The following is a 20,147-nucleotide window of genomic DNA, read 5'->3' on the forward strand; positions in this document are numbered from 1 at the left end:
CCCAATCCCAATATGCCCAAATTCTGTCTTACCAGAATGCCTCCCCTCTCCTCCCCCCCACCTCACCCTGTAATTTCTGAGTATATTGGAAAATGGAGGTAGAACTCGCTAGAGGATGCCTTGCCCTAACTATGGACTAGCCTAATTAGCCATTGAAAGGAACTGCTCACTAAGGTTTAAAAGGTTGCCAATCTCTGCTTTAGAGGATGCACAATGAGCTATACTTGTAATTAAAAACTCCAGCAGAATCATTTAATTTTAGCTCTTTTCCATGGCAAATTGAATTTACACTTTGTAAATTATACAAGTTTATATAGTATTTTTTTTCCTTGCTTAAACTACATTTTTTAAGAAAGCAAAATAAAAATAAACCACTGGCCATGTTTGGGGGTTGAGTTCTTTTGGTGTTCACTTAAGGAAAAAAAAAAATTCTATATTAAGGAAGCTTTGTGGGAACAGGGCTGGCGATGGAAAATATCCCACATCCCTGGGTTCTAAGGATAGCTAAAAAGCATAATGTCCTTGATGGGCACATCAGACTCTTAGATTCTCTCTATCCCACGGAAACCAGAGGAATAGTCTAATTTTACCACACTGTATTTAGACAGTTTGAATTCATTTGAACAAGAAAGTTCCTAGAATTTTTTGTCAATATTTAAACAGTACTTTTTAAAACTTGCCCTAGATACCAATTGTTTATCTAACACACAATTTCAAAGTTACCAAACAATGCTAGCTTAAAGGGGACAGTCAAAACTCATATTCATCAAAAAGAAAATAATTGTAAATACATTTCATCAATAATTTCACATCATTCTAATTATAGTATTACTCCAATTCAGCATGAACAATATAGTTATTTCAAATAGGGTATATACTTCATAGTGAACTTTTGATCTATTATCAGTCTGAGGGTGAACATAGTTGTTGGTTGTTTCCCTATGTGGTGAATTATGTATCAAACATCTGACTGCCAGATGTTACAGCTTATATATCTGTTTTTATGACTATATCAAAACAGTGGTGCCAGAAAACTGAATTCTTCTGCAGTACAATTCAATTTAGTAACTCTGGAAAGCAATTTGGAACTATACCCCCAAACTCTGTAAATTATGCATTCTCTTTGACTGAGAGATATGCCCCAAAAGTATATGCCTTAAATATATCAAAAACAAAGTGCCCATGTATACAAAAATATTTATGACAACACATTTTGTTGTAGCAAAGAACTGGAAATAAAGTAGATTCCCATCAGCTAGGGAAGGGCTGAACAACTATGATATAAGAGTGTAATGAAATATTATTGGGTAAAATGAGCAGAAACAGAAAAACTATATAATAGCCACAACATTGGAATGCAAAATAATTCTGAAAACTTGGTTAACACTGATCAGTGAAGAAGTCAATTATAACTCCAGAAGTCTGAGGATGAAGCCTTCTTTCTGCCTCTTGGAAGACAGGGGATGGGCTCTAGGTGCAGAATAAGTCATGTGTTTTCAAAAATGACTAATACAACACATGCACACACAAAATCAACTATTTGTTACCTGTATATTGGCCACCTGAGCCCACACATTTTGTTCATAACTGATTTTCCTGTTATTTCTCATTTGAGAATGACAGGATATCTCCTCCATTATCTTGCTTCTTTTTTGTTGTAACAATTATCTTCAAAGAAATCTGGTTTTGCAGGTTCTTTTCTGCTAATTTTCTCATAAACCCATAACATTCTGTTAGATTAGAAACTGAGAATAGAATTCTTTGAGGGCAGGTAATATTTCATTTGGGGCAGCTAGGTGGCACAATGGATAGAGTGCCAGACCTGGAGTGAGGAAGACCTGAGTTCAAAAATAGCCTCAGACACTTACTAGCTGTATGACCCTGGGCCAGTCATTTAACCCTGTTTGCCTCAGTTTCCTCATCTGTAAAATGAGTTGGAGAAGGAGCTCAAATTGGGTCACAAAGAGTCGGATACAATGAACAACAAATAATTCATTTTGTGTGGCTGTATCCCCAGTACCTAACATAGTGTTTAACATACAGGTATCACTAAATGCTTACTGAACTAGGAAAAAAAAACAATTAAAAATTTATTAAAAATCTATTGTGTTCAGTGATTGACACTGGAGATATAAAGTTGAAAAATAACCTACACTTGCTTTTAAAATCCTTACATTCTATGAAAAAAATGAGACATATACATAATTAACTTGGAATATGATTAATGAGAAGGTAAAAGGCTTATTAAAGATTCAAGAAGAGAAGAATGACTTTCACCTGAGGAGTGAGGGAGGCGTTAGTTAGCAATGTAGCTGTGCCTTCCTTGCCTTCTTTCACCATAACAACAACCTGGTATTCAGAAAGTACTTTAAGGCTTACAAATTGCTTTACATATTTCATTTGATCCTCACAGTAATTCTGTGAGCTGGATACTTCAGGTATTAGCCCATTTTGTTGGTGAGGAAGCTGAGGAATGATGTAAAATGGCAGGATTCAAACTCAGGTCTCTCAACTTCAAATTGAGCATGCATTCCACTACATCCCACGATCAAGGAAGAGAAGGTTTTCAAGGTAGGTAGCAAAGAGGGAAGACCATTGCAGGCATGGAAGGAGCAGGCAGGGCAACATTAAAGAACACTCAACAGTTCAGTTTGCCTAAAACTCAGGGTACATGAAGAGGAGCTGAGTAAAAAGGCCAGAAAGAAATAATGCAAGCAGCCCGTGGCTCAGCTGAACGCTTGGCTAAGGAATGAGGACATCATCCAGCAGGAAGTGGACAGCCACAGAAGGTTTTTGAGCCAGAGAGTAATGTGATCAGAGAAATTCATAAGAAGTACTATTTGAAGGCTATACTGGAAAATGGGAGAAACTGGAGTCATGGAAACAAGGAGTCTAACATCTAAGAAGTCAGGGGAAGCTGTATAACACCTACACATTACAAGATAAAAGAATTAAAAGTTGTCAGTCATGACAGTTTCCTAGTCTACTGTTTTCAGGAGAGTAGCCCTAAGGCTATGAAATAGGTCTGGTTAATACTGTGAATAAATAATGGTATACAACAAAAATGGGCTATTCATGACTCACAAAAGAGAAGAACAAGTAACAAGAAGTGATATCTCTGACAACTCTTCTCACTACTATATTATAGCACCATGCCAGTACAACACTTTTGGAAATTCCACTGGCATTTCTTCATTAATTTATAATTTTCCAAAAAATTAAGTGGCTAATATTTTAACTTCCCGTGACTTCCTATAATCCCAAGCATGACAGTGCCAACATCTATCCAGTTAGTAATTAACATCATATTAATTAGTGATCATGGCCATCTCTTGTCCCATGTGCCTTTAAAAATTTAATGATAGTAGTCACGAGCAAGGGAACTCTTTGGGGAACAGCCAAGAAACTACATACATTATCTTCCAGTTTGGCTTTTTCTCCAAATAAGGTCTGGCTCTACATCACATAAAGTCTACGAGTTAAATCCCTTTGGAAGCCATCATGTTTAGCTACCTCATTTTTACAGATGAGAACATTGAGACTCAGAGAGGATAGGTGGCTTGCCCAATGCCATCTAGTAAGTGGCAACAGTGAACCTAGATCTTCCAACTCTGAATGATCTCTTCCTACTGTGGAATGCAGCGAAAGTGACTCAGCGCACAGAGTGCTAGGTCTGGAGTCAGGAAGACTCACTAGCTGAGTAACCCTGAGCAAGTCACTTAACTTCTGTATTCCGTAATCCAATGGAAATGGAAATGACCAACCACTCTAGTATCTTTGTCAAGAAAACGCATTATGGAGTCATGAAGAGTTGGACACAACTGAACAATTATACCATGCTGTGCACTTTTAGAAACAAGTCCTGCTTAAAAGTCTTTTTGAGGAACATTTAAAGTATTTATCACTCCACACCTATCAGATTGGCTAATATGACAGAAAATGAAAATTACAAATATTGGAGGGGATATGAAAAAATTGAGACACCGATGCATTGCAATAAATGGTATTCAACCATTCTGTAGAGCAATTTAGAACTATGCTCAAACAGCTATAAAACCATGCATTCCCTTTGACCAAGTAATACTGCTACTGTATCCCAAGAAGATTAAAAAAAAAAAAACCTAAAAGGAAAAAGACCTATATGTACAAAAATATTTATAGCAGCTCTTTTAGTGGTGACAAAGAATTGGAAATTGACAGGATGTCCACCAATTGGGGAATGGCTGAACAAGCTATTGTGCATCATTGTGATGGAATACTATTGTGCTATAAGAAATGATGAGGAATGAGGAAAATACTGTATAAACTAACAACAATATTGTATGATGCTCCACTGTGAATGACTTAGCTACTCTCAGCAACACAATGATCCAAGACAATTCTAAAGGACTTATGATGAAAAAATACTATCCATCTCCAGAGAAAGAACTAATGTAGTCTGAATGCAGATCAAAGCACACTTTTTCTTTGCTTTCTTTATTTTTCTTGTTTTTTTTTTTACTGTTTTCTCTCACAACATGACGAACATGGAAATATGTTTTGCATGATTGCACATGTATTGATGTACATCAAATTGCTTATTGTCCCAAGGAGGGGGAAGGCGCAAAAAAGGAGAGAATTTGGAATTCAAAAAATTTTTAAATGAATGTTAAAAACTATTTTTTCAAGTAATTGGAGGGGAAATAAAATATGAAATTTAAAAACTAAGGTATTCATCTGTAAACAAGCTAAGAATATGTTATTTTTAGTTCTACTAAATAGAAACTTCTAAAGAAAAAAGTGAAATTAGATGTACTGAATAAAAACAAGTATAGCTGGAAATTTGGAAATGACATAAATTACAGTACATCTTCAATATATGATGAACTACTCTCCTCTTGTTCTGTTGGTCACAATTATTTTCACTGGGTGTTTTGTATGTTATCTTAATTCAACTGTACCTAATCTCTAGATAAAACAAAACCCTTTTTGGTATGTGGCCTAACTGCAAGGACCCCTTTTAGTACCAGAATGGTTCACTCAACTTTTGTCTTTTAAATTTACCTTTTATTCCCCTTCTGTTTACAAAATAAGCTATTCTGGTCCAATTTTACTCTCTTAAGAATAATCTATCCTGTCTTCTTTGTTCAAATATTCAACTCATTCAGTTCATCATTAAGATACCAAGATAAATAAGATACTGATCCCAGTCTCCAAATAGTTTTAGTCTAATAGAGGTATTAAGACACGTACATAGATAAATATAATAGAGCACGTAAAAGAATATAAAATGCTATGAGATTAAATGAAGGAAAGATCACTTCCAACTAGGTTTTGGACTATAGGTAGAATGCCAACAGATAGACGAGGAGGAAAGGGTTCAGGAGTATACCAGGAGTAGGACACAGTGTGAGCAAAGGCACAGAAATAGGAAAGCATGTAATAAATAGATTCCGGAATCCGTGAGAAATGCAATTTGGCTGTAGCAAAGGATCATGAGAGCAAAGATCTAAAGCTGGAAGGAACTTGAGGCCATTTAGTTCAACCTTCTCATTTAACAGATGAAGAAACAGACCAAGGTCACAAAAGATGCGTCAGAGGCTGGATTTAAACCCAGATCTTTTGACTCTAGGGCCAAGGCTCTTTCTAGAATAATGAATAGAGAGTTGCATGGAGTAAGACTGGAAAAGTAAACTACAGCTATGTTATGAAGGGTCTTTGAGGTTAGGCTAAGAAGTCTGAATTTTATTGAGTAGGCAACGAATCATTTACATTTTTCTCCGGACCGTAAGGCCACTACTTCAATCATCATGGACATTCAGGGTTCCCCAAATTTCCTTTAAGAAATACTACCTGAATTTGTTAAGTCTTCTCATTTGCTATAGAATTTTTTAAAAAATTTCCTACGTACAAACTGCTGTTGAATAGTATTTCTAAACGCAACAAAATGTACAAACTTTAAGCATCCCCTTAAAATGTTAAGGAAAACAGGTATAAAATTTTTCAAGGTCATATTACAGTCTTAGTAAACTGGAAGGTCTGTGTATATAAACTTGGCAAACATAAGTGTGGTATGTTAAATGACAAAGTTAGCAAACTATGTAGCTCATAAAATACTTCCACTTGTGCTATAAATCTTATTTGACAGTAGAACCCTGGGGGGTGGGGGGGAAATAACCATTTCAGGAAGAACTAGAAAAATCTGGAGCTGTTTCTGCATATGTCTGATAGTCCCAAAAAGAATTTTTGAAAATATATACAAATGTGTATTTCAAACTAAATAGAATGAGAGATTTTTCTTTTCTGGTTGAGGAACATTTTTCTCATTACACAGTTATAGCAGCATATAGCATCATTTCTCATTTTTAAATTAAATAATATACTATGTATTATGTCAATATCACTCTATCTTCATGATAATTTTGTTTATTAAATTGATGCCTATGTATTTAATGTTTATTTTGTTTTTAAAATTCATTATTAAATGGTGATTACTATAATTTATATAAGGAATAATATTGATAAAGATAGCTAACATCTGCAGCTTACTGTTTACAGAGTACTTCACATAATATAACCTCATTTGATCCTTACAACAACTCTGTAAGGTAAGTAGAACAAACATTTTTGTCCCCATTTCAAACAGTAAAAACTGATGCTCAGAGGTAAAGTAACTTGCCCAGTTAAGCAAAGTGAGGCTTCAAACTCAGGCTTTTTGATGATCTTTCCATCTATATCCATATTTATGTTTAACTATCTATTATACTCTATAGCATGGGTGAAGAATCTCTGGCCTTGAGGTCACATGTGGCCCTCTTGTGTGAAGTGTGGCCCTTCGACTGAATCCAAACTTCATAGAACAAATCCCCTTAATAAAATGATCTGTTATGTAAAACTTGGACTCAGTCAAAAGGCCGTATCCAAGGATCTAGAAGGCCACATGTGGTCTTGAGGATGCAGGTTCTCCACCCCTGCTCTACACTGTACTATATCTATACCTATTATACTCTATTAAACTCTAAAAAAAAGTAGGACTTTCATCATTACTAAGATTTTGCCAAAGTATATACAGCAATAGTACTTTCTATTAAATCCACCAATTTTAATAACTAATCCCTAATTCAACATCCATGATTTTTGCTTCATAATGAATATCTACTAAAACTCTACCCCAATGCCTACTTGAGGCATACAGAGGACCTTGGCCTATCAAATACTATCCCAGAAGCTTCTGAGCAACCAAACCTGCTATGACAAAAACCACGAGCAAAATTCTAGTACTTTACTCATATAATAATAATGATGATGATGATGATGGTGATGATGGTGATAATAATAATAGCTAACAGACATGTAGGCCTTTAAAATTTACCAAGCCCTTTAAATACATTATCTCACTTCTCAGTTTCAAATTTTCTCCCTCCCTCCAGACCTTCCTCCACCAGTTGGAAAGGCAAGAAGTGTGATATCCATTATACATATGAATTCATGTAAAACATATTTCTGCATTCAAAAGCAAGAAAAATAAAGGAAAAATTATACTTCAGTCTGCACTCTTGGGTCCATCAGTTCTCTATCTAGAAAGTTCTCTATCTCACATCATGGGTCCTTTGGAGTTGTGGGGAAGGATTATTGCAATGATGAGAGTTTTTAAGTCATTCACAGTTGATTATCTTTAAAATATTGTTTTTACTGTGTACTATGTTCTCCTAGTTTTGCTCAATGCACTTTGCATCAGTTTATAAGTTTTCCCAGGTTTTTCTGAAATCCTTTCCTTCATCATTTCTTCCAGAAAAATAGTATTCCATCATATTCATATATCGTAGCTCTACAGCCATGTCTCAATTGATGATCATCTTCTTAATTTCCAATTCTTTGTCACCACAAAAAGAGCTGCTATGAATATTTTAGTACATATGGGTTCTTTTCCTTTTCCTTTGATCTCCTCAGGTGACAGACCTAGTAGTTATATTTCTGAGTCAAAGGGTATGCACAGATTTATAGCCCTTTAGGAATAGTTCCAAATTGTTCTCTAGGATGGTTGGACTAGTTCACAGCTCTCCCAACAGTAATTAGAGTACCTTATTTTACCATGTTCTCTCCAGGATTTATCGTTTATTTTCTGTCATCTTACCCAATCTGATGGGTGTGACATGGTACCTCAGGGTTTTTTTTTCATTTCCTCTAATTATTAGTGATTTAGAGAACTTTTTTTTTATTTATGACTATTGATAGCTTTGGCTTCTTCCTCTGAAAAGTCTATTCATATCTTTTGACTATCAATTGGAAAATGGTTCCTATTTTTATCACTTTGGTTCAGTTCTCTCTATATTTGAGAAATGAGACCCTTATCAAAGAAACTCACTGTAAAGATTTTTTTGTTTCCTGCTTTTCTTTTAATTTTAGCTGCACTACTTTTGCTTGTGCAAAAAACTTTAATTTTATGTAATCAGAATTATTAACTTTACCTCCCACAATATTCTCTGTCTTACATTTGGTCATGAACTCTTCCCCTATCCATAGATCTGGCAAGTGATTTCTTCCATACTCCCTTAGTTTGCTTATATTATCTTTTATATCTAAATCATGTACCTATTTTGAGCTTATCATGGCAGACAATGTGAGATGTTGGTCTATGCCTAGTTTCTGCCAGACTGGTTTCCAGTTTTCCCAGAGGTTTTGTCCCAAAAGCTGGGATCTTTGGGTTTATCAAATACTAGACCACTGTGCTTATTTGCTTCTGCATATTGTTAATAATCTATTCCATCGGTCAACTACTTCATTTTTATCCAATATCAAGTTGTTTTGATGACTATCACTTTGTAATATGGCTTGAGATCTGGTATTGCTTAACCCTCTTCCTTCACATTTTTTTTTATTGATTTCCTTAATATTCTTGACTTTTTGTTCTTCCAAATGAATTTTACTATTTTTTCTAAATCGATGAATTCTTTAGTACTTTGATAAATATGGCACTGAATAAGTAAATTAATTTAGGTAGCATTTTCATTTTTACTATATTGGCTACCCATGAGTAATTAATATTTCTTCAATTATTTAGATGTCTTTGAAGAGAGTTTTGTAACTGTATTCATATAGTTCCTGCGTGTGACTTGGCAAATAGATTCCCAAATATTATAGTAAATAGTAATTGCTTCTGTTCTGGCCAGAAACTCTAAGGATCTTCCTGACCCAGAATGATTCTTTTATGAAGGCAAACTAGGCCATCTTTTGCCTCAATTTTTTACCTAGCCTTTAATTACTGAATGGGCATTGCCTCAGACAAACTGAGATCTGGGACAGACCTTTGCTTAAAAAGGCCAAGGTCTCCCACTGCACCTGGGGCCACTGCAGTCATTGTAAACTATGTCTTGCTACTGGACTCTGAAGGAGAGAGGCTGATGACTTTGCACATCTCTGCTTCGCTTAATCTAATTCATGTGCAAGTCAAGACATCACCCTCCTGATGTCACTGGTCCTCTTCAAGAATGAAGGACAAACAACAATAATAGTGTCTTCAGTTATTTAAATGAAATTTCTCTTTCTATCTCTACCTGTTGGATTTTGTTGGCAAAATATAGAAATGTTGATAATTTGTGTGGATTTACTTTATATCATGCAACTTTGCTAAAGTCATTAATTATTTCAATTAATTTTTATTGATTCTCTAGGGTTGTCTAAGTAAAGTATCATCTCATCTGCAGAAAGGGATAGTTTTGTTTTCTTATTGCCTATACTTATTCCTTTAATTTCTTTTTCTTTTTTTGCAAGCCAAGAAAAAGTCATTTATTTAACATAAATAATCCAAAAGAATTGTTTTAATCAGTTGGGACCAGGAGTTGGATTAGCAAACATCAACGGATGGAAGGCAGATGCTGTACTTTCGCTATGATATATTCTGCTAATCTTTCATTTTCCTCATATCTGGTTGTCTGGCGATTTGGTGACATGTAACTGATGGAGGGCACTCTGTCCTGAACCACCAACTGGGATCCACCATTAAAGCAAACCCAAATGGCTCCACCAGTTAACTGTGTAGCCCAACCAACATTTTTCACAAAAACAGATTTCAGAAGCTAATGGACTGTTAGAAGACCCTTCTGTTTCAGCTACAGCTGCTGTTAACCCAGAGCCTTCATATGGAACAATTGAAGGGCTAGTGGTAGGTGCCTGGTTTGAAGATGCCTAGGTGCTTACCACCCCTATATTTAATGATACCATAACTTTCACTAAAGAATGTGGATCCCAGCAGGTTGGAGGAGTCATAGCCTAAGGGGAACTCAGTTGCCTGGCAGGAAAGAAGGGAACACTTCTGTATTTTGTTTCTTCTACTGAAATAACAGACTCCAGGGCAAGGCAAACATGATGTCCCTCATTAGCATGATCTATATATACTTTTATTTCTTCTTTCAAGATTTCAAGATCAGTTTCTCCTTTCAAAGTGTATAATTTCCCAGATTTTTCAATCACCTTAATTAAGTCTTCTGTTTTGTGTATTTTTGCTCCATCATAAATCCAAACTTCAAAATTAGCATGAGGGGAATTCTCCATCAAAATGCATTTAGCACATTTTTTAAAAAAAAAGTTATTTTGGGTGTTTCAGATCCTACAAGCTGTACAAATCTGGAAGTATATTGATACTTTCTCCAGTATTTTTCTGGTAAAGAATCAAAACTATACCTAGTCATGTCTTTAGGAGGAGGGAGTAGTCTATAATCAAGAGGGAAACCTTTTCCATCATTTGGATAATAAATTGTGATCAAATTTCCATCGCTAGAAACTTTAAAAACTTCTTTCACATACTCTTGAGAGACCACCTCTTTTAGCAGCTCCACACATACTTCTTGTGTATCAAGCATACTCACCAGGACTTTGATGGGCTCTAGCCTCTGGACATTCAAAAGAGAGGTCACACTCCACAATGTTTGCTCCTGGGAGCCCTTTTGGAGTTCCATGTTCCTAGACTCGATTAGCTCAGAAAGCTAATTTCTTTTTCTTATCTTAGTACTATCACGATTTACAATGACAGTCATTTATTCTTGACTTCCATGTGCAAAGTTATTTCACTTTCTTAACTCATATCAGACTAGAAGTTGCAAATCTTAAAAGGGTATGAAGAAGATGGGTAGGCATATAGCAGGACTGGTGATTGCCCAAGAGAAATACCATGAAAATCAGACACAAGAACTCAGCAGGTAACAGCCAGGGGCTTTTATTGTGGAGACACAGTAAAATAAGTCCACTCAATAGCCCCAGGGGAATCTCCAACATTATGGCACAGCAATAATCGTTCACATTCATGTAATACTTTGTAGTCCAAATAACGCTTTTCTTATTACAAACTGAAGAGGTAGATAGTGTTAAGTAATAGTCCCACATTACAGAAGAGAAAATTAAGCCCCAAAGAGGTATAGTGGGCCCACCATTAAATAGTAGGTAAATAGTGGCATTTGAAGCCAGGCCATCTCACTTTCTGTATGCCAAGGACTTTCCTTCCAAGGATAAAATCTGATTTTCATAATGATTAACCTGAGCCACCAAGAAAAGGTAAAATTGCATTCAGTGTTATCTACTTAAGTATATGATCAATTTTATAAATATTTCCATTAATGGCTGAACAAGTTGTGGTATACAGTTGTAATGGAACATTATTATGCTATAAGAAATGGCAAGCATGATAATTTCAGAAAAACCTAGAAAGACTTACATGAATGGAAGCAAAGTGAAGTGAGCAGAACCAGGAGAACACTGTACACAGTAACAGTGTTATTATGTGACAATCATCTGTGAATTACTTAGTTATTCTCAGCAATACAATGATCCAAGGCAATTTCAAAGGATTTATAATGAAAAATGCTATCCACCTCTAAAGAAAGAACTGGTGAAGTCTGAATGCAGATCAAAGCATACTAGTTTTCATTTTACTTTTTTATGAGGGTTTTAGGTCTGTTTTCTTTCACAAGATGATTAATATGGAAATATGTTTGCATGATTACACACATATAACCTACATCAAATTGCTTACTGTCCCAAAGAAGGGGAAGGAGAGAAAGGGAGGAAGAAAATTTGGAACTCAAAATTTTTTAAAATGAATGTTAAAAATTGTTTTTACATGTAATTAAGGGGAAAAAATAAAGTATCATTTTTAAAAAAGAGAGAAAAGAAATATTTCCATCCAACATAGCTAAAATAAAATTTTGGTGCTTAAGCCTAACTAGAACACATGGTTTCTTAGGCTTCCAAACAGCTGAAGTTTTATTGTAATTGAACCATCCAATAATGTTAATCAATAAGAATTTATTAAGAACCCACAACATTCTAGGTACTATACTTGCCCTGAAGATACAGAAACAACAATAGCTACCTAATTGAATTTATCCACAACAATCTGCTACTTGAAGTAGCCCTTATTAGGAAATAAAAGGAAAACAAGACCTTAGAACTTCATGCGGAATCCTGTAAAAAGCAAACTCAAGTAAAACAAAGAACAAGAAATACCATATTAAGAAAATACAAAAAAAAAAAAAGAGAGAAGGATAATCTATGCCTCTACTTAATCTATGTAACCATTAATGAGTCATGGATGTCAAGTTCCAATACTCTAATTAAATATCATCTTAATGCATATTGAAGATAAAGGTTTCTGTGTACTACAAATGCCTAGTAGAAAATGGAATGGTTAATTTTAGGTCAAGTGGTACTGTTAAACACTATTAAGTATTTCGATGACAGCTTCTTTTTCTTCTTTTTTTTTTCTTTTTTGGTGTGGGCTATCAGAGTTAAGTGACTTGCCCAGGGTCACATGGCTAGTAAGTGTCAAGTGTTTGAGGCCAGATTTGAACTCAGGTTGTCCTGACTCCAGGGCCAGTGTTCTATTCACTGTGACACCCAGATGGCCCCAAAATCAACTTATTTTCAAACAATTAGTTATTATTTCCTTTAGTTTTCCAATGGTTAATATCTTTCTCATTCTCCAAGAAAATTTAATGATGAAAAATAAGATTAATTCCATTCACATGTAATAGAATTAATTTCCAAGGTTATTATTAACAAAAAATATTTTATTATTTCCATTACTGCATTCTAGTGACTCTCAAAGAAGGTGTCAGGGAAAATAATGATAAGAATGTTTTAGTGGCAGGTCATTATTAATATAATCATACAAACAGTTAATGTAATCAACTTTCTGTCTATTGGTATGCACACACATCTCTGGATAGACACGATGTGTCAGGCTAAGTGAGCATTCTAAGAGAAATGAATACAGTCATGTGCTGGTAAATGTTCAATAAGCAGTCCTCCTAAAATAAAAATGAAGGCACGAAACACTTTTAAGCTTGATCAGAATTATTAACATTTTCTCCATCACTTTTAAGCCTAGAAAATCAAGAAAACAATAAATCAAATTCGGATTTGTAGCTTACCTATTTATAAGATGTAAAAGCTTACAATGAAAATTTTAAAACTGGTGGTCTCCAGCTTGTATAAACTGACTTCAGCATACCCCTGAACGGATAGTATGTATATTGGCTCACAATCAGGATAGGGTGAATTGTGTATAGAGTGCAGAGAAGTTTACTTAAAGGCTAATGCAAGAAACAAGAACTAGGGATCAATGAAGTAGAACAGTCTACTAAGATCAGGCTGATTAAAGGATCAGACTGGAGAATTCAACAATAACATTTATTTAATGTGAAATGCAAAGCATTATTCTAGAACTCTCCAAATGCCCTTGGTCTCTTGGGGAAAATTCCACCCCAAGGGACTCTCCTAACCCTCTTTCCATCTCCCCTTATGTTCTGTCTTCCTCTCTGAGTTCCTTGAGAGGACTATCTTGTTTTCTTGTTTTTATAAACCCAGAACTTACCACAGTGCCTGGAACATAGTAAGCATTTAATAAATGCTTTCTCTTTCTCGGAATGAATATACAAAAAGAAAAAATTAAAAATAATTCCTGTCCACAAGGAACTTAGTCTATTGAAGGATGATATAATGTGCAAATAGCTAAATACAAGATAATTTGAGGAGGGTGTATGTTCTAACAAGCTTTCCAGTAAAAAGGAGTTCCTGAGCTGAACTAAGCTAAGCTGGGGATTCTACAAAGGGAAAGAAGAGGGAATGCTGAGTTCTAGAAAAAGTAAGCTTCCGGTTTGATTGGAATATAGTGTGTGTATGAAAGGGAGTGACATTAAATAACTCTGAAAAGGTAGGTTAGAGATTGGAAGATAACTGCTCCAAGAAACAACTAACTGCTCCATACCTTCTTATATGAATCACAATAATTTCAACATGAAATCATTTAAAAGAGCAGGTAAACTAAAATGACTGGTTTGGAGGTTTAAGTTAAGTCATTTTGGGACTTCAGATAAAACATTAATTTTTCCAAACTATAGTTATAAAACATTCAGTAAATTTATCTGTTGCTGCTTCTAATGAGAGGCAGTGTGGTATAGTGGACAGAGAGCTAGCCTGAAAGCTGGGAAGTCCTAGATTCAAGTCTTGCTTCTGACACATACTGTCTGTGTCCCTAGGCAACTCACTTGCCCTGTCAGTACTCTGGCAATTCTTTCCAAATTAAGTTGCAGAGAAAGTGCTAACTTGCATTGGTCAGTTGAATTCCCTCACCCAAGAATTCCCTATGCCAGGGTAACCCTGTCTCTATCCCTATCCCTTCTAATGACCAAAAAAAAAAAAAATTCTGACAAATATTCTTGACAAATGTTCTCATACCTAAGGCTCAAGCTGATGGGATGAAGTGGGGGTGTTTATAATAATTCCCTTTAGAACCAGTTCCTAAAACTTCCAGTTTGACAGATATTATTTTCCTTTGACATTACTGTTGGACATTAGCTCCACTGTTCTAATAATGAAACTTGAGGGCTGGTTTCCTTCCTGCTCATTTTAAATCTGCTCATTTGCTTCAGTTGCTATGCTTAGTGGATCTGCTGAATAGGATTTTATTTAAGAGGATTAATTTCCATTTTCCTAAAAATAAAAACCAAACACCAAAATAATTGCCTCCTAACTAGTCTGCTTCTAGTATCTCCCTTCTCTATTTTACCCTCTCTTACCTGAGTAATCTTTCTAAGTCATGGTTCTGATCAAATCTTTCTCCTAGTTAAAAATCATCAGTAGCTCCCCCATCACCTAGAGCAGAGGTCAGCAAACTGCAGCCTGCAGGCCCACCTCCTGTTGTTGTACGGCCTGCAGGCAGATTGCTTTTTACATTTTTAAATGGTTGAAAAAAATCAAAAGAAGAATATTATTTCATGACATAAGAATTACACGAAATTCAGAATTCAACGTCCATAAATAAAGTTTGATTGGAATTCAGCCACATTCATTCACTGATGGATTATCGATAGCTGCTTTTACACTACAACAGCAAAGCTAAGTTGTTACAGGCTGGCTTCCCACCACTGGTCAGGGCACTACACATGATCACAGTGAGGCAGGTACAACTCAACAATATTTCTGTGCTCTATGTATTGCCTTACCATTTTTAAAATTACCCATTACATTCCTATCATGTCAAAACAAGAAAAGAAAAGGGAACTTGGAATGTTGTACCTTTGAGACCCAGCTGAGGGTCTCAAATTAGACATCACCTGATTAGATAGCAAAGGATTGTATTTATCAAACAATGACAACGTGACCTTGCTAAAAGTATACAATATATACCAACACTACCAAGCTAGGTACTCGTTACAATATTCCCAATTCACAGAAAAGCAACTGTTAGAAAAATGACAAAATTTAAAACCGAATATCTCATCAGAGCAGAATTTCTTGGCAAAAACTAAAAAATAGAATGAGCCTTCCATGAAAGTTATGTTTCCAAGTGGCTCATTTGCTAGCCAAGCAAGGAAATCTGTTTACTAATGGTGAATTAATTGAATCACATTTGATTGAAGCAGTCAAAGAAATGTGTCCAGAGAAAATAAACTTGTTTAGGACTATTAGTCTTTCAGCTCAATTAAAATCATATGCACATGAACTGATGGCAGTACCTGTGTGAAAATACATTTTCAAAGAAGAAATATATAAAATCTCATTACAGATTAGCATTACCAGATGAACATCTGCAATCATTTCAATAATTGGGGAAATTAACAACATCAATTATACAAAATATTACCCCCCAGAACAAATTCCATTCTCATTAGTAGACCTGTATTACAAAAAAAAAAAATGTACTCAATCATTTTTATTACTATTATTATATTGTAAATTTTGTCAACAATATTTGTGGAAATTTGTTTCTTCTCATGTCATATAATTACCTACAAAATATCCTCAACTTTGCTTCTTGGCACAGAAAGCCTAAAATATTTATTATCCAGCTCTTTACACAAAAAGTTTGTCTACCCCTGGCCTAGAGAATAACATGAAAGCTCCTTACCCTGGCTTTTAAGGTTCTCCACAATCTGCCTCCAAATATATCTCTCCACTACACATTCAAAATTCAAGCCAAACTCAATGTACCAATCACCATTACTCATCCTGTCTTCTCCTAAGTCTCTGTGATTCTGCTCACCCCCTTTATACAGTATATGGCCTCCTGACCTCTTCCTTCTCTGTCTGCTGAAATCCTTCCCTTCCTTCAAGGTTCAAACTAAGTCTCCAGGAAGCCTTCTCTGATTCTCCATCCCCCCAAGTGAGAAGCAACCTTTCTTTCTTCAGATTTCTCCTAACACTTTGGTTCCTTTGAACTTTTCTCTCATACTAATATGTATCAGTTATCTATGTGTATACTAAGCTCTAGATTTTAAACTTGTTCAAGGCAATGAGAGTGTTCTATTTTATCTCTGTAAAGCCAGTCTAGCAGAATCACAAGCCAGAACAGAAGGAGGTACAAAAGGAAATATAGATTGTGATGAATGTATCATATACTTTAAAAATAAAACCCAACAAGCCGTATATAATGGAAATTTGCTGTTTCATGCATAGCTCTTTTTCTGTTCTTATTTGTAGGTGGAAATGCTCATATTTGGTATTTGTCAAGCTCAGCTTAGCAAAAAAAAGAAAATTTTAATTATTTTGCAAAAAGGAAATAGCACTTAATGTTTATTGTATTAAATCTTCACCTACTGTCAGATTTTTGTTAAAAACTGGAAAACCACCAAAAAAAAAATCCACACACCATAAGGAATGATATTCAGAAGAATATGAAGTTCAGTACAAACTACAACACTGAAATATTAAGTGCATACAATTATATAATGAAAATGAACATCTATCACACTGAGGACTTGAATATTATAATTGTATCAAAGTCCCAATAAAGGAACTATCTCCAATAAATGACTTAGCTAAGTCCCAGGGAGTTACCTGAAATGCTTTAAGAGCCTTGTCCGGACTCACACAGCTAGTGTCAGAGATAGGATTTAAACCAGGTTCTTCCTAATTCTAAACCCAGCTCTGTATGCACTACCAGTGTACCTCCATACTAAATTAAGTAACATCATGAAATCTCCATGAGAGAAGTTAATCTCTTAGAATCCAGAAATATAAAACTGCTTATAACCTCTAAGTTCTTCTGGGAACTAAAAGGAAAACAGAACTATTTAAATTTTGCCAGCTAAACTCACGGAAATGTTTAAAAGATACAAAGTCCAAACAATACATTCGTTGCCCAATAGATTTTGAAGCTTTAGCCATATGCTACTATTTAAACTGTCATTCTGCTGTTCAAAATCCTTCAGTGGCTCCCTACTTGTCTTTTTGGCAGAGAGTCCAAATTTCTCAATCTAGCACTCAAGGCTCTCCACATGATGTATCAAACTGTACATCCCATGTACATCTTTCAAGTTTTTCTACCTCCATGCATATAAAATGGTCACATACCATTCTCTGGAACTCCCTCCTCATATCTCCCCATTCCCAAAACAGACTACTAAAATCCTATATATTTCTCAAGGGTCAGGTTTAAATGCCCCCTCCTCCATGAAACTTTCTCTGCCCTCTTCCCACCCTCCAACTCAAATGGAAATGAGCTTTACTAACTACAACTCCACCTAACAGTTTCATATCACCTTTTAAAAACATTTATCATATATTATATTGTACTACAATTACTAGGATGATCATTAAACCATGAAAAAAGGTAGAGTGAAAAATTTTTATATTCCCAATGAGTACTAAGACTACGCTCTGAGCACAGTAGGTGCTGTTTACTGTTGAATTGCATTTAGTCTATATTCAGTCTATATATAGAATTTCAATAATAAGGTTTCTCCTTCTTAGGGAAATTTCATTTTCATTATTTTAATCTTCTAGGAATAAAATGTTCATATTGAATGATATCTGTATCTAACCTCTAATCTTCAAAGTTAGCACAAAGTAAAATTTTTCCTCTTGTGCTTAAAATAAATTTCTAATGCTATATAATTTGTATATGCAAAAGAGCTATGCCTTTGTGTGATTCATAGGTTTAGAGCTGAAAGGAACTTCTGAGATAATTTAGTTCAGCTCCCTCATTTCACAAAATTGAGACACACAGAGGTTAAATAACTTACCCAGTGACACATACCAAGAAAATGTCAAAAGCAAGATGTAAATCTAGGTCTTCCTGATCCCATGCTTAGTACTCTATCCATAATATGCCCTGTGACCTCTACTCTGCAAATTATGAAGCAAATACTCCATGTTATGTTGTATTATATTTTTCATCAACTTCTCCACTGTCTTAATTAATAAGATAGGAAAATCTTTTGCAAAATTAGCCTTTCAGTGTCACTTTTTAATATTATAACTTGTGACTTTTAGTTATTTAACCATATGGTATCATGTTGTTACTGGCTAGTAGGGATGGAACCTGGGCCTGGATTCCACAAACCAACAATTTGTACCAAGTCAGGGTCTCACTAAAGGCTGAGTCATATTAAAGGAATGTTGGGACTGAGCACAGGCTTTCTGACAAGAAAGGTCTAGAGAGGGTTACTAGGACACTGAAAAATGAGGTTGGACATGGATAGATTAGTTCATTATGGAGGTATAGAGGGTAGAGAGCAAGGGAATGAATCTTCACGCATCCTATTAATGCAGACAAGATATGTTTATTAAAGTTTCAAGGACACAGGATTAGCCAGCAAAAAAATCATATGCAATCTTATTTACTGGCAATTAAAGACCAAGAAAAAGTCATTAAAAAGAAATATCATTTAAAATAACAAAAAAAGTAAAATAGTTAAGAATTAACCTACCAAAAATGACTTGTATACAGTCAATAATAAAACAGTATTATCACAAATAAAGGAAAAATCAAAATAAGTAGAAGATATTCAAAATTCATGGGCAAATAGGACTAAGGGAGTGAAAATGACAACACTTTCCCAAATAAATTTATGTATTTAGTATTAATATCAATCAAAATACCAAAGAGTTTCTTTATATAATTGGATATAATTATAACGAACTCTACATGAAAAATAAAACAAGTAAAACCATTCAGGGATATTCTAAAGTAAAAAAAATCCTTACGACAGTTGTTGGGGGCCTAATTTTTGGAAGAAGGGAGCTTAATTTTTAGAAGAAGGTTTGTGTGATAGATGAGAGACTGCGAAGCCGCTGAAAACCCAGATGTCGGTGCTTCTCTCTCTGGTAACTCTGGTCAGACAGTTGGACCTGTCTGTTGATTTGTGATGTATGTATTGATTATGGTCAGACAGAGGAAGCCATGTCTATTGATCTTTGAGTTTTCTCTATTTTCTGTATATTTCTGTATTTTCCCTGAAGTTCAGGGTGCTGACTTTTCCCCCCAAACTAACTAATCAATGTGCTTAATTAAAGTGATTGTTAACCCTTCAAAAGTTGCCTTTCTTTTTAGAGAAGCAGATTAAAAAACCTGTGATAGCAGGCCCATCTGTGGATGTTGGGGTGCTTACTGTTACATTATGGTGACCAGGATGGGATCTGCATAAATTAAAAGGAAAGTATGGGGACCAGGGTAATTCTCTGTTGTTTTCCAGTTGCAATGGCTATGATTCTGTAGAATCCTAGGAGGTAGAGGTGGCTAGAGCCAGGGCTCGAGTGAATTAGCCCAGCTCCAGACTGTGCTGGAGGAGTGAAGACCCTGAAAGTGTCCTGTATTCAGAAACCAGACCAGAGTAGCAAGAGCTTGGAAGAGAGAACTGGAAGAGCAGAAAACCGCATTCAAAACCAACCAG

General features: G+C 35.2%; 1 protein-coding gene and 1 pseudogene across 2 annotated transcripts in view; both read right to left on the reverse strand.

Annotated features, from left to right (window-relative positions):
- Positions 1 to 20,147, reverse strand: part of ADCY9 (adenylate cyclase 9) — a 165,421-nt gene that overhangs the window by 124,639 nt on the left and 20,635 nt on the right. The window lies entirely within an intron of this gene.
- On the reverse strand, positions 85 to 19,191 carry LOC140500627 (serine/threonine-protein kinase PLK4-like; annotated as a pseudogene).

This window comes from Notamacropus eugenii, chromosome 1, assembly GCF_028372415.1.
Source record: "Notamacropus eugenii isolate mMacEug1 chromosome 1, mMacEug1.pri_v2, whole genome shotgun sequence".
Classification (NCBI taxonomy): Eukaryota; Metazoa; Chordata; class Mammalia; order Diprotodontia; family Macropodidae; genus Notamacropus; species Notamacropus eugenii.